This window comes from Dasypus novemcinctus, chromosome 8 (assembly GCF_030445035.2).
Source record: "Dasypus novemcinctus isolate mDasNov1 chromosome 8, mDasNov1.1.hap2, whole genome shotgun sequence".
In the NCBI taxonomy this organism is placed as follows: Eukaryota; Metazoa; Chordata; class Mammalia; order Cingulata; family Dasypodidae; genus Dasypus; species Dasypus novemcinctus.
The window spans coordinates 97,858,428-97,870,866 of NC_080680.1; the positions used below are offsets into that span (position 1 = coordinate 97,858,428).

General features: G+C 48.5%; 1 protein-coding gene across 4 annotated transcripts in view; it reads left to right on the forward strand.

Annotated features, from left to right (window-relative positions):
- The window catches only part of GGTA1 (glycoprotein alpha-galactosyltransferase 1 (inactive)), a 74,090-nt gene that overhangs the window by 18,120 nt on the left and 43,531 nt on the right, over positions 1 to 12,439 (forward strand). The window contains exon 1 of one of the 4 annotated variants that reach the window (XM_058302457.2): positions 5,543 to 5,620. The exons of the other annotated variants lie outside the window; for them this stretch is intronic. The gene's annotated coding sequence lies outside the window, so the exon portion shown is untranslated. Of the gene's footprint in view, positions 1 to 5,542; positions 5,621 to 12,439 lie in introns of those variants that run through there. 4 annotated transcript variants of the gene reach the window in all.

Sequence of the window (12,439 nt, forward strand, 5' to 3'; positions counted from 1 at the left end):
CAGGTATTTATGTCTACCCGTGTAGTTACCTTTACTGGTCTCTCTACTGCTTCACGTGGCTTCCTTCTACTGTCTAGTCTCCTTTCCTTTCAACATGCAGAACTCCCTTTAGCCTTTCTTATGCATTCAGTCTAGTGGTGATGAACTCCCTGAGCTTTTGTTTATCTAGGAATGTCTTAATCCCTCCCTCAGTTTTGAAAGACTGTTTTGCCATGTAATTCTTGGTTGGCATTTTTCTTTCTTTCAGTGTTTTAAATTTATTATCCCACTGCTTTCTTGCCTCTGTGGTTTTCAATGAGAAATCTGTAGTAAATCTTATTGAAGCTCTCGTGTCCGTGACCTGTTGCTTCTCTCTTGCAGTTTTCAGGATTTTCTCTGGCATTCAAAAGTTTAATTATAATGTTTCTCAGTGTGGATCTCCTTAGTTTATCCTGTTTGGATATGTAAATTCATGTCTTTTGTTAAATTTGGACTTTTTCAGCCATTGTTTCTTTGAATATTCCTTCAGCCCTCTGTTTTTTCCCTCCTTCTGGGACTGCCACAATATATTGGTACGTCTGATGGTGTCTCACAGGTGTCTTATGCTTCCTTCACATTTCTTCATTCTTTTATCTTTGAGACTAAATAATTTCAATTGTCTTATCTTCAAGTTCGCTGGAGCTGCCAGCTCCAGTCTGCCATTGAACCCCGCTAGGAAATTTTTAATTTCTGTTGCTGGCTGGGATCTTTTCCTCCTTGATGGTTACTGATGTTTCTTGTTGATGAATGGGGCATTATTTCCTGTTTCTTTATATGCCTTCTAATCTTTCGTTGCACACTGAGTATTTTAATATTTTAATGTGTTAACTCTGAAATGAAGTCACTGTAGTGTCTGTTCCTTCATCTTGTATACTGTTGGTGTCATGACAGAGATTTCCCTGAATGCCAGGCGCTAACAAAAAGATGTTGGTAAGGGGGAGAGAAAGAGAGAGAGAGAAAACAGGAAAAGAAAAAAAAGAAAACACCTTTCTCAGTTTTCACAGATTGGCTTATGTAAGTGCTCTCCTTCAGAGTTTAGCCAGCCTAACAATTAGCCGAGAGAACGGCCTGAGGTGAAAGCACAGGGTCTTCTTCGACCTTTTCTGAACTAGTGTCTTGACCTGGGCATGCATGTGGCCTTAGGAATTCGCGTGTTTATCGGGATTCAAATGCCCGTCTTCTTCTGGGAAACAGAACTTCCTTCTGGTCTTGGGCACTCTATTGTGTGTCTTAGAGCCAGCGGTCCTTAGTCCCAGGTAGCTGCTACTTAATTTTTTTTCTCACACTGCTTTAACTGCCCTGTTAGCCACTTCCATTTCAGGGCAAATTCTGGGATGGTGAGCCAGAGGCAAGTGACCTGGTTTGTTCCTTCAGGCTAACACCAGACGGATTTGTAGAGACACACGTGGTCCCCAGCGTGCGGATAAGAGTTACTCTGCTCCCTCTGGAACTGGGACCAGGTACCGACACTGGGCGCACAGGCCAGCTGTGCACCGAGTGGGGGGAAGGTTGGGGGAAGAGCCAGCAAAGGCCCCACATGGTTTCCCTACTGTTTTTAAGTTGCCTCTTTCTTGATTAGGTGCTTGCACTGTTGTCGCGACCCTCACACTGTTTTCTGGAGCTCTGAGAGAGAAGTTTCTGCCGGGTTTCGCTTGTTGGTTAAAGATTCAAGGGGAGGGGTGGAACCTGGAGCATCTTACTCCACCATCTTGTGATGTCACTCCTGACACCACCTGGGCGGCCACAAAGTCCACCAGTGCCACAGAACCCTGCACGTCTAGCGAGCCACCAGGCTTCTGAGAAACGTTCAGAGGGCAGCCTTTGTTTGTGACAGAAGTAGCTCTGCCTCTCCTTCCCCGCGCTCTGAACCTCAGCATCCCTGTGTATAAACTGGGTTGGTGTGTATTTTGAACATGTGTCTAGTGTCTGCCATATGGTGCTGAATGGCAGCTGCTGTTATCACTATTATTAGTAGAAGTAATAGTAACTTCGCTCAGCTGTTATCAGAACAATTACACCTTCCAATGAAAGAAATCCAACATGAAAATCTAGAGGAATTCAAAGGACCCAGTGCACTTATACAAAGAGATTCTCTGCAGGGTTCCTTTAAATTTTTACTGCCCAAGGACATTTGAAATAGGATTAAATTTACCAACAATAAATAAAGGAACAAGGAATGAATGAATGATCATTTCACAGCCCCGTGATAAATGTTGCTGAAGAAAAAAGTTCTTTTGCAGGAATAGACAGAGAGCTTGCTTCCTCACCGTGGTAGCTTTAGAAAAGAAAGACTAAAGTTCACATCACACTTGACTGGCGCAGTCACCCCCGCTTTACCAGGAGAGGTGGGCTGACCACCACATCCTCCCAGCTGAAGACTGCAGACTCCCACAGCCACGGGATGCCGGGGGTAGAGCGCAGGGCAGTAGCCAGACGGCTCTTTGTAAAACCAAAGCCTTGTATGTGGTTATTTGCTAGTTTCTGTAGTGTAAATATTTCCACTGCGGCCAATTTCAAACTACCACTTGAGCTGGGAGTGGGTGCTCTATAGTATACTGTATTCTATAGTATTTTCCGCTTTGTTTAGATGTAATAGAATGTTAACAACCTCCAGGGTATAAAATGGAGTTGGTTATTACCTTTGTTCTCAATGTAACCTACTTAATTGTAAGCGTATATAATTTCATTTTTAATAGTGGCTGGCTTGCCAAATTCCTGAAAATTTAACAGTTGGTTCTCATGAGCCTAGAATGAGCCAAGTCCAGCATGCTACTGACTGTGTGTGTGTTTATGTGGGGGGAGTCTTGGGGGCCCCAGAGAGAGGCCAGTGCAAAAGGCCCACCCCCCAGAACAGAGCCTCCCCTCCCTGAGTCACTCTCTAAGGTGTCAGTATCTTTTATTTGCTTTACAGCCCTCTTCACCACCTGAAGTTAGGTCCTTCATTTCTTTGCTCACTAGAAGGGGAGTTCCATGAGCACACAGACCGCGTCTACTTGGTGACCGTCGAATGCGCAGGGCTTAGAAGAGAGGTGGCCTGCAGGTAGCGGGCCCTCGGTAAACACGGATGGATTGACGCACACATGTGGGGCAAGGAACTTTATGGGGTTCACATCCTGCCTCTGCCATCCTTTTCCTTGAACCTCTGTTTCTTCATCTGCAAAAGAAAAGGGTTTGACCTCACATCCCTTCAGCTATAAAAAGTCTCTCTACCTGGTAAAGACATCCCTTTGCACCACCCCACTCACTCAAGCAGAGATTCTCAGGTGAGCATCCTCGAAGGTGGGAGCTCGCATGTCTGTTTTATTGTTTTCCTCTGGGGACAGTTTTTCGACACTGAGTTCAAAGTGGCTTCTCTCGAGCATCCCTGACAGGGGCCAGCCTGGGCCTCTGGGCTGTGCTGCTAGAGAGTGCTTCGCTCCCCAGATGGAAGGACACTCATTCTCTTGAGTGGCAGGACATACTGTGAAGCCCGTTGCGTTTGCAGCTTGGTGAAATGCTGCAGGGAAGCCTGCCCAGGTGAGCTGTTCCAACGAGATGGGGACCCACAAATCCATCTTGACTCGGAGACCAGGGGAGCCACATGGGGCAGCCCCCAGCGGCAGCATAAGGGAGCCTGCCTTAAAGTGTGTCACACCTTAGGACAGCAGCACCCCACCGCCCGCTTTTTTTCACTTCCTAATCCTTCGTGGCCTGATACTTTCAGCAATGACTTCATCTCAAAGCCTGTGCCTCCTTGTGGAGGAGCAAACAGAGTCGCCGTCCTGAGAGACACTTCCCCGCCTCCAGCTGCCGCGCCTCTGATTCTCGCAGCCGCTTGCCCCAGCCGGTTATTTGCGAATGCTCTCTTGGCAGATGAGAAAACCGAGGCCCAGAACGGTGGGAGCCTCACTCGGTGCTGCCACCTTAGAAAAGCGACGGCTGCGGCGGGCCGGGGTTCTGCGGTCTCCAGGAGGAAGGCTGTGCTGCCCACACCTCCCACAACCCCAGGCTGAGTCATCCGTTCCCCCTTCCTCCTGGAGCGGAGAGGACCGAGGCCAGCCTCCTCTGTTACTCTGAGGCTCGGAGGCAGAGACGCAGCCAGAACCAGCATCTTCTGCTGCATCCTCACTGCCCCTTCCCAAAGATGGGCCAGGGAGCCCCGCTCGGCACCGAATCGAGGTGCTGCTGGAGGCCTTCTCTTGCCCGGCCCTCCAGGCAACAGCCAGTCCCCGACTCCTTCTGTACCCGGTAGCATCGTAGTAGGTTCTGCCTTCCCCTGCAGTTTTCTTTCCCTGCCGGCCTGGCCCAAACTGACCTTCAGATTGGCTCTCTCTGGTGACAAGGCTTGGGCATGGTCTGCGGGGCCTCGTGTGTGCCTGGGGCTCCCCTGCGGAAAGGAAGTGATCCGGGATATGAAGTAATAATAAAACAAGAAGAGCTCACCCTTACTGGGCATTTGCCCAACCCAGATACTGTCCTGGGTGCTTCACGGGAGCCCTGCCATCGAACCACCTGGAAACCCCATGTGCCAAGGGTCTTAGTTCCCCAGGGTTGCCCAACAAAGTGCCACAAGCCAGGTGGCGCAGAATCTCTTGGTCCTGGGCCAGGACCCTGCAGTGGCTTCTGGCAGTGGCTTACTGGCCGCCGGTGGTGCTTTCTCCTCTGAGTCAGGGTTCCCCTTCTTCTAAGGACACTGGTGCCGTTGGATGAAGGGCCCATCCTACTGCAGGAGGACCTCGTTTTAACTTGCCTAACCCCATCGGCAATGACCTTGTTTCCAAATAAGTTCATACTGTGCGGTACTGAAGGGGTAGGACTTAAACATATTTTATTATTCTGGGGAGCACAGTTCAACCATCACTGTGGACATTGTGAAGTAGGGATTGTTCTTGTTCCGGTTTTGCAAATGAGGAAACTGAGGTACTGAAAGATTAAGAAATTTCCCAGTGGCTCAGGCAGACAATCCGCATCCCGTGCCACTCGCCACCACACGGTACTGAAAGAGGCGTGAGGGCAGGCAGGGAGCTGGGAGGTCCCCAGGTCCAGCCCCTCCTCACTCAACAGATGGGGAACCCTGGCCCCAGGAAGCACGGGGGCTTCCCCAAGGTCACGCCGGGCCTGGACTGGTTTCGACACCATCTCAGTGCTGTCTCCCCTGCACCGTCCACTCTGACCCGGAATCTACCACCGTTGAGTCAAGCACCAGCCCAACAGTCACAACTTAACCTTCCGGGGTGCTAGTTCTATGCTGTGGGACATCCTGTGAATGGGCCAGAGGGGGGCAGGAGGGAGGTCCAGCCAGACACGAACAGCTCCCTCCTCCCACACTGCCTGGGGAGGGTCTTGGGGCATGCAGTCCTGACTTGGGCTGGGAAGTTCAGAAACTCTTTGCTCCCCCCACCCCAGTCTACCCATGCCGCAGAGAAACAAGCTGCACATCCGCTTCTGGATGTCACGTTTCCTGTTTGTGTGTGTGCCTGGTCAGAAATAGAGCTTTAGGTGAAGGGCAAGGGGAAGGAGGAGCCTTCCTTACTGGAATCACCATTTTTGGAGGTGGAGGGGACCTAGAAGATTGTGCCTTAGTCCCTCATTTTCTGAATGGGGAAACTGAGGTCCAGAGAAGGTAAGACTAAGCCCTCATTCACACATCACACCAAATGCTTTTTGTTTTGTCTTTTTTTTTTAAAGGTTTATTTTATTTATTTATTTCTCCCCCTCCTCATTTGTTTGTGCTCACTGCTCTCTGTGTCTGCTCATCTCCTTTTTAGGAGGCACCAGGAACCAAACCTGGGATTTCCCATGTTGGGGAGAGGTGTCTAATCTCTTGAGCCACCTCCGCACCTTGCTTGTTGTGTCTCATTGTGTTTCCTCCTTGTGTTTCTTCATTGCATCATTTCATTGTATCATCTTGTTGCTTCAGTTCACTGTGCCAGCCCTTCGTGTCAGCTCAGTGTCTGGCTCATCTTCTTTAGGAGGCACTGGGAAACGAACCTGGGACCTCCCATGTGATAGGCAGGTACCCAACTGCTTGAGCCACCTCTGCTTCCCTTGTTTTGTTTTTGAACTGTTAGAAATCTAAGAGGTCATCCAGTCCAACTGCCCAGGCCCTGTCGATGAGAAGTTGAGAAATGGGGTGGGGGTGGGAGAGGGAGTGCAGGAAGTGGGAGAAAGGTACTTTCTTGAGATCTTGGAATCTTAGAGCTGGCCGCTTCAGAGCCCTGAGAGGAACCCACTGTTTTCCAATCAAGATACAACAAATATATTAAGTTGTATATTTGTTGCTATGATAAAAATTTAAAAAAAGAGAGAGAGAGAGATAAAACAAATACCACTGAATGCCTTGCCCCTGCCAGATGCTGATTAATGAGGGGTTTGTAATCTCCTGGGCGACATTTACTAACCCAATAACCACATGTACGTCTCTGAGTAGCGTCCAGAGCTCTAAAGGAAAAGAACAGGGCACCGTGAAGGAGAATAACACAGTGAAGACTTTCCTACGGTGTGGCATTTTACCTGAAACCCGAAATGGGAGAGGAGGTGGGGAAAGAGAGTCCTGGGCAGAGGGCAAATCTTGTGCAAAGGTCTTGAGGCAGGAAGTGTAGGTCCATCATTGTCTGCTCATTTTGTAGGTGAGAAAACTGGAGCCCAGAGACGGGAAACCTATTTAGGTTAGTGTTTCAAAGAACCTTCTTCAGCCCCCTGCCACCCCTTTTTGGAAAGAGGCAGAATGTTAACAACTACCTAGACCAAAGAGTTAGTGGGAGAACTGGAATTCCTGGCACCATCTCCTCCAGGAAGTTCTAGAAAACCCTGAAATGGTCTCGTTCCTGTGTGACCTTAAGCCAGTTAACCTTGCTGAGTCCGTTTCTTTGTCTGTGAAATGCAGCCCAACGGTCTGCCGGGCTGGTCTCTCACAACTTCTCAAGGACGGGCCTTGTGAATGGGCTGGTGAATGTGGCAGCCACAGCTGGGGCGGGGCCAGCAGGCTGCTGGGTTCCCTGTCCTAGGCCCTCTCCCTTTCCTTGGTCCTCGGGCCCATCCTTGAGCCCTGGGCCAGGGGGTCCTTGCCCCCACCCCAGGGTCCCCCTTGTTTTAGTTGCCTAGGGCTACCCTAGCAACCTATATGAACTAGGTGGCTTGAAACCACAGAAATTTATTCCATCACAGTTCTGGGGGCCAGAAGCCTGGAGTCAGGGTGTTAGCAGGGTTGGCTGTCCCAGCTCCCGTGGCTGCCTGCAGAGCTTGGCACTCCAGGTCTGTGGACTCACGGCTGCCATCCCTGTCCCCATCTTCATGTCACCTTCTCTGAGCCTTCTCTTGTAAGGATGTCTGTCCCTGGGTTGAGGGCCCACTTGGATAATCCAAGAGGATCTCATCCTGGATCCTTAATTACATCCGCAGAGACCTTTTTCTCAAATAAGGTCACAGGTTCCGGGGGTTTGGACTTGGTCATATCTTTTTGGGAGTCACCTTTCGACCCATTACCATGCCACACCACCCCTTATAGTTCAAAGGAATGAACCTTGAACAGTGAACTTTCAGGAAATAAATGAGAAAAACTTTGAGCACCTGCTATGTGTCAGACACAACCCTAGACACGTGACACATGCAGCACCATTAAAATTTTTTTTTAAGATTTATTTATTTATTTCTCTCCCCTTCCCCCCCTCCCCACCCCGGTTGTCTGTTCTCTGTGTCTATTTGCTGCGTCTTCTTTGTCTGCTTCTGTTGTTGTCAACAGCATGGGGATCTGCCATTTCTTTTTGTTGCGTCATCTTGTTGTGTCAGTTCTCCATGTGTGTGGCACCATTCCTGGGCAGGCTGCACTTTCTTTTGTGCTGGGCGCACTCCTTGCGCGTGGGGCTCCCCTACGCGGGGGACACCCCTGCGTGGCACGGGACTCCTTGCGCGCATCAGCACTGCGCATGAGCCCGCTCCACATGGGTCAAGGAGGCCTGGGGTTTGAACCGTGGACTTCCCATGTGGTAGATGGATGCCCTAACCACTGGGCCAAGTCCGCCATCCATTTAATCTTCATAGCAGCCCAAAATGTGGGTGTCCTTCCCATTAGTTAGGTAGGAACTAAAGCTATGAAGAATGCTGCCTGGAATCACATAGTCAGCAGGGGCCATTCTAGAGGAATCCTAGCCTCCTCAAACCCACCTGGAGGCCACCTTACAGCAGTCTGCCCTTGAGCCAGCCCTGGTCAGAGGAACCAGGAGCCAGAAAAGCTGGACCATGCGACCTTGGATGGAGGGCACCCTGGCAGCCAGACACGCTGGCAGCCTTTTAATCCAATGTTCTTTAAATATTTGTTCCACATCTATCTGGGGTGGGAGGTGTTGGAGGAAATGGATTTGCAATGAATACAAATAGTGGACTGCTGCTAGATTCTGAATTGGATTCTATATGGAATGTTTTCCAGAAGCAGACAAGACAGAAATTCCCAGCAGCAGTGAGTTAATGTCCTGAAAAAACTTGGGCTGTTCCCATTTTCCTGTAGTTCTTTTTCTTTCTTCAGTTTGTGTTTGAGTTTTTCCAAGCCAGAAGGCTTCCTAGGAGGCTCCTTAGAGGATTTATTTTGGTCCCGTTTTTATGTGACATTTATTTAAGTGTCTATGAAAACAACTAGCCTTAGAACGTGGGCCCCTCTACCTGTCATTTATTTCAGTTGAGCAGCGTGGTACATACTTTAGTTGGCATTGTGTCTGGTTATAAAAGTAATATATTTTTATTGTGGAACATTCGAGAAATTCAGAGAAGGAGAAAGGATAACATGATCACTCTCCCATGAGCCCTTTGCATGGAGGATACCACCATTACCACATGAATCTAGTTCAGATGTGTAAAATTACATAATTGAGATCATAGCCAATGTGCAATTTTGTATCTTTATTTAATTTTCAGTTTTATTGATTATTCTTCACAGACATTGTTTTTTAATATTGCATAGGGAAGCGGTTGTGGCTCTATTGATAGAGTGTCTGCCTATCATATGGAGGGTCCAGGGTTCTATACCCAGGGCCTCCTGACCCGTGTGGTGAGCTGGCCCACATGCAGTGCTGCCACGCCCAAGGAGTGCTGTGCCATGCAGGGGTGTCCCCCATGTAAGGGTGCCCCATGCACAAGGAGTGAACCCCGCAAGGAGTGCCGCCCCGTGTGAGAAAAAAAAAAACAGCACTGCCCGCCCAGGAGTGGCACTGCACACATGGAGGGCTGACGCAGCAAGATGATGCAACAACAAAAAAGGGACACAGTTTCCTCATATTGCATGGCAGGCATGCAAGCAGACACAGAAGAACACACAGTGAATGGGCACTGACAGCAGACAGTGGGGTGAAAGGGGAGAGAAATAAATAAAATAAATCTTAAAAAAAAAAGTATACTTTAACAAGGAATTCTAATATTTTTTTAAAAAAAGATTGCATAATATTCCTATGCCTTACTATATCACTCCACCCTCCATTTATTAATTGTTAGACCACAGCAAATTATTTTTAAATAATGATAAAATAAATAACTTCTTATGTTCTGCACATACTTGTTTGAGAAATCCCCAAGGAAGATAGGTTGCTGCCATCAAAATTTTAAATTTCTCCTTGAGGATTCTTGGGAATCATCCAATGCAGTTTCAGTCAAATAAAATAGCAGATGGACGCACAACATACAATAGGACCCAGCTAAAAGGAGAGCTGATCTGATGATGAGTTGGTTGGGGGCTTAGTGTCCTGTCTTTGGGGTCTCCCATCTCCTCTCTGCAGTTGCTGAGGGACCTCTGGAGGATTCTGAGGTTCTGTGGAGCACAGTTTCAAGAAAGGACTTTGAGAGAGGAAGGGATTTGCTCGAGGTCAAATTCATTCATTCATTCATTTTTTTAAACACATAGCACCATGTCTAGGAATCACTTGGGGAGCTTGTTCAAAATACAAGCTTCCAGGACTTTTCCTTCCGGAACCCAAAGCAGTAGGTGTGAGTAAGACCTGACTGGACACCACGACTCCCCACTGTGGCTCTGTGCTCACCAATCCAACCACTGCATTTGCTCGGTACTTGTCCTTTGACCCCAGAATGTCCTTCCCCACCAATGGGATTCCATTTCAGGCCAGTTCAAAGATAGATGCTTCCTCTTTGAAGCCTGCCTGCATACTCCCATGCAGGATGGCTTACTCCTGCATGGAACTTCTACCTCCTCTTCACGTTTCTTTCTTTTTGTTTTGTGTAATAGTCAACTGTTTCCAGGTCTAGCTCCCCCACTAGACTGTAAGCTTCTTAAGGGGAGAGATCTCTGCATTCCCTACAGTGCCAGACACACTCTAAGGGCTTTGTAATTGTGTATTGGCTGGAATGGGACCTAGTATGCGCCCCATCCTTGGAAGATAAGGAAACCAAGGCTTGTGGAAGTCATACACCTTATCAGGGCACTGCCTGGATCCTGAGGCTCAGCTCTCTGCACTGGCTACCTCATCTCTTGGTCCTTCATTAACTGGTTCCCAACCCAGGAGCTTCCTGGAACCCAGAAAACTGCCTGGTTTGTGATTCAATGCACCTGTTTTGATGCTTGTAATTTACTTTACAAAAGTCCAGTGTATACAGTTTGAGATATTACAAGAGTGGTCCTTAGGTTGAGCCAGTGCACAGATTGCTGATAAAGAGGGTCTAGTGGAGGGTGTTTGTCAGTCTCTGCCTTCAAGGATGCTCAGTCCAAGGGTGCATTATATCCAGGGGTGGCTGCTACTAGGCTCTCTGGTTATCACAATTTTTGATCAACAGGAGATGCTTGGCCAATGCACTGGAGATCTTTCTATCTATCTATCTAAGTAAATAAAGATTATTTTAAAATTTGGGAAAGCACTGACTTCTTAAGATAATAACAGAACCTCCTTTACTTTCCCTCCTGTGATCAGCCAGTTAGATCATTCACACTTCCACCACTGCTTTGACCCTCCTTGTCTTTCTGGCCCGCCCACCTGACCAGTCAGGCCCTCGGTGCAGCTGAAGCCACGAGCCCCCTCTGCCCGTTAGAGATGGCTGGCGCGTGGGTTTCTGAGGCAGGCTCCGTTATACGCCCAGTAGAGTTGCAGTGCTGCTTGGCGCCCTGTGTCCTCATCCCTGGTTGGTTTCCTCTCCCAGGGCTCAGGGCATCTGCTTCTAACGAGGGTCTCTCAGGTTGCTAGCCCCGCTTGCTCTTACCAGATGATCTAGCTTCACATTTCATAAGAAAGGAGGCCACAGGGAAGGACACTCTGACTTCCTTTTCAGTTCTATAAAAAAAATTTAAACTCCTTTTAAAGTTAGCTGATTGTTGACCCATCTTTGGGGACATTAGGAGGCGAAAATTTCCACAGGACACTGGAAAAATGTTCTTGCCTCCGTATCACTTTTCTTAAGGGGCTCAGGACTCTCACTGTACAGGAAGGTAATGGTTTTATAGGGAAGAGGGTAGACTAACTTCTAGAGAATATCCTACTCTGTTTTGGGCCTTGGGCTAGGCACCTGCACACAAAGGCTCTTATTCAGTCCTCAGAGAGGCTCTGTGAGTCAGTGTATTAGTCAGGATGGGGTACATTACAGTGCAGTAACAACTCCTAAATCTTAGGGGCTAATTCCACAAATTAACATGACCATCTTGGGTCAGCTAGGGCCTGAGTTCCTCACTCCAGGAGCCAGGCCAATGAAGCAGTCACCTTCTTAAATGTACTCCATCGCAGAGCGAGACACAGAGAGAGCGCCTAGAAGGTATTGCCCTGGCAATTAAATGCTTGGGTCTGCTCTCATCATATTGGTCAGAACTTTTCACAGGGCTCTACCCAATGACAAGGGGGTCAGGAAGTGAAGACCTCCCTTGAAGGTGGAAAGCTGGTGATACTTGGTAGAACAGCATCAATGAGTTACCCCATGTGAGATAGTCCCTTTTGTATCTAGCATTCTAATATCAACCCAGGGAGCGGAGGTAGCTGGCCTGGGGCACACAGAGCAGGCCCGTGGCCTTTCCACTGCGAGCACGAGGAGACCCAGGGAGGAAAGCTCCAAGAGCAACCTTTCAGCCCCTAGTAGCTGGCAGAGGAACAGAAAGGACTGCGTGCACAGGTGTAAACATCTCTGGCGAATTAGAGGTGAAACTCAAGCCAAGGAGGAAGTAGACACGAAGAGGGCAGATGATACCCGTTAAGACCTCTAGGCTGCTTAGCGGGCCATCTGGGGAAAGTAGTGAGAGTGAGATAGAATCAGGGCTCCAGACCGCATTTTGCAGAAATTGTGAGAGTTTGTGGTGGAGTTCATATTTAAGTGATTTTACTACGTTTCTGAGTTATTTTGTCCTTATGCTTGAGTGAAAGCTGCTCTCTCTGAGTTTAACGCCTCAGCACATATGATGCTCACCTTCTCCCCAAGGTGTTTCTAGGCCCTTATAGAATAAAAGCAGAATCATTGAAGAGCATTGCTG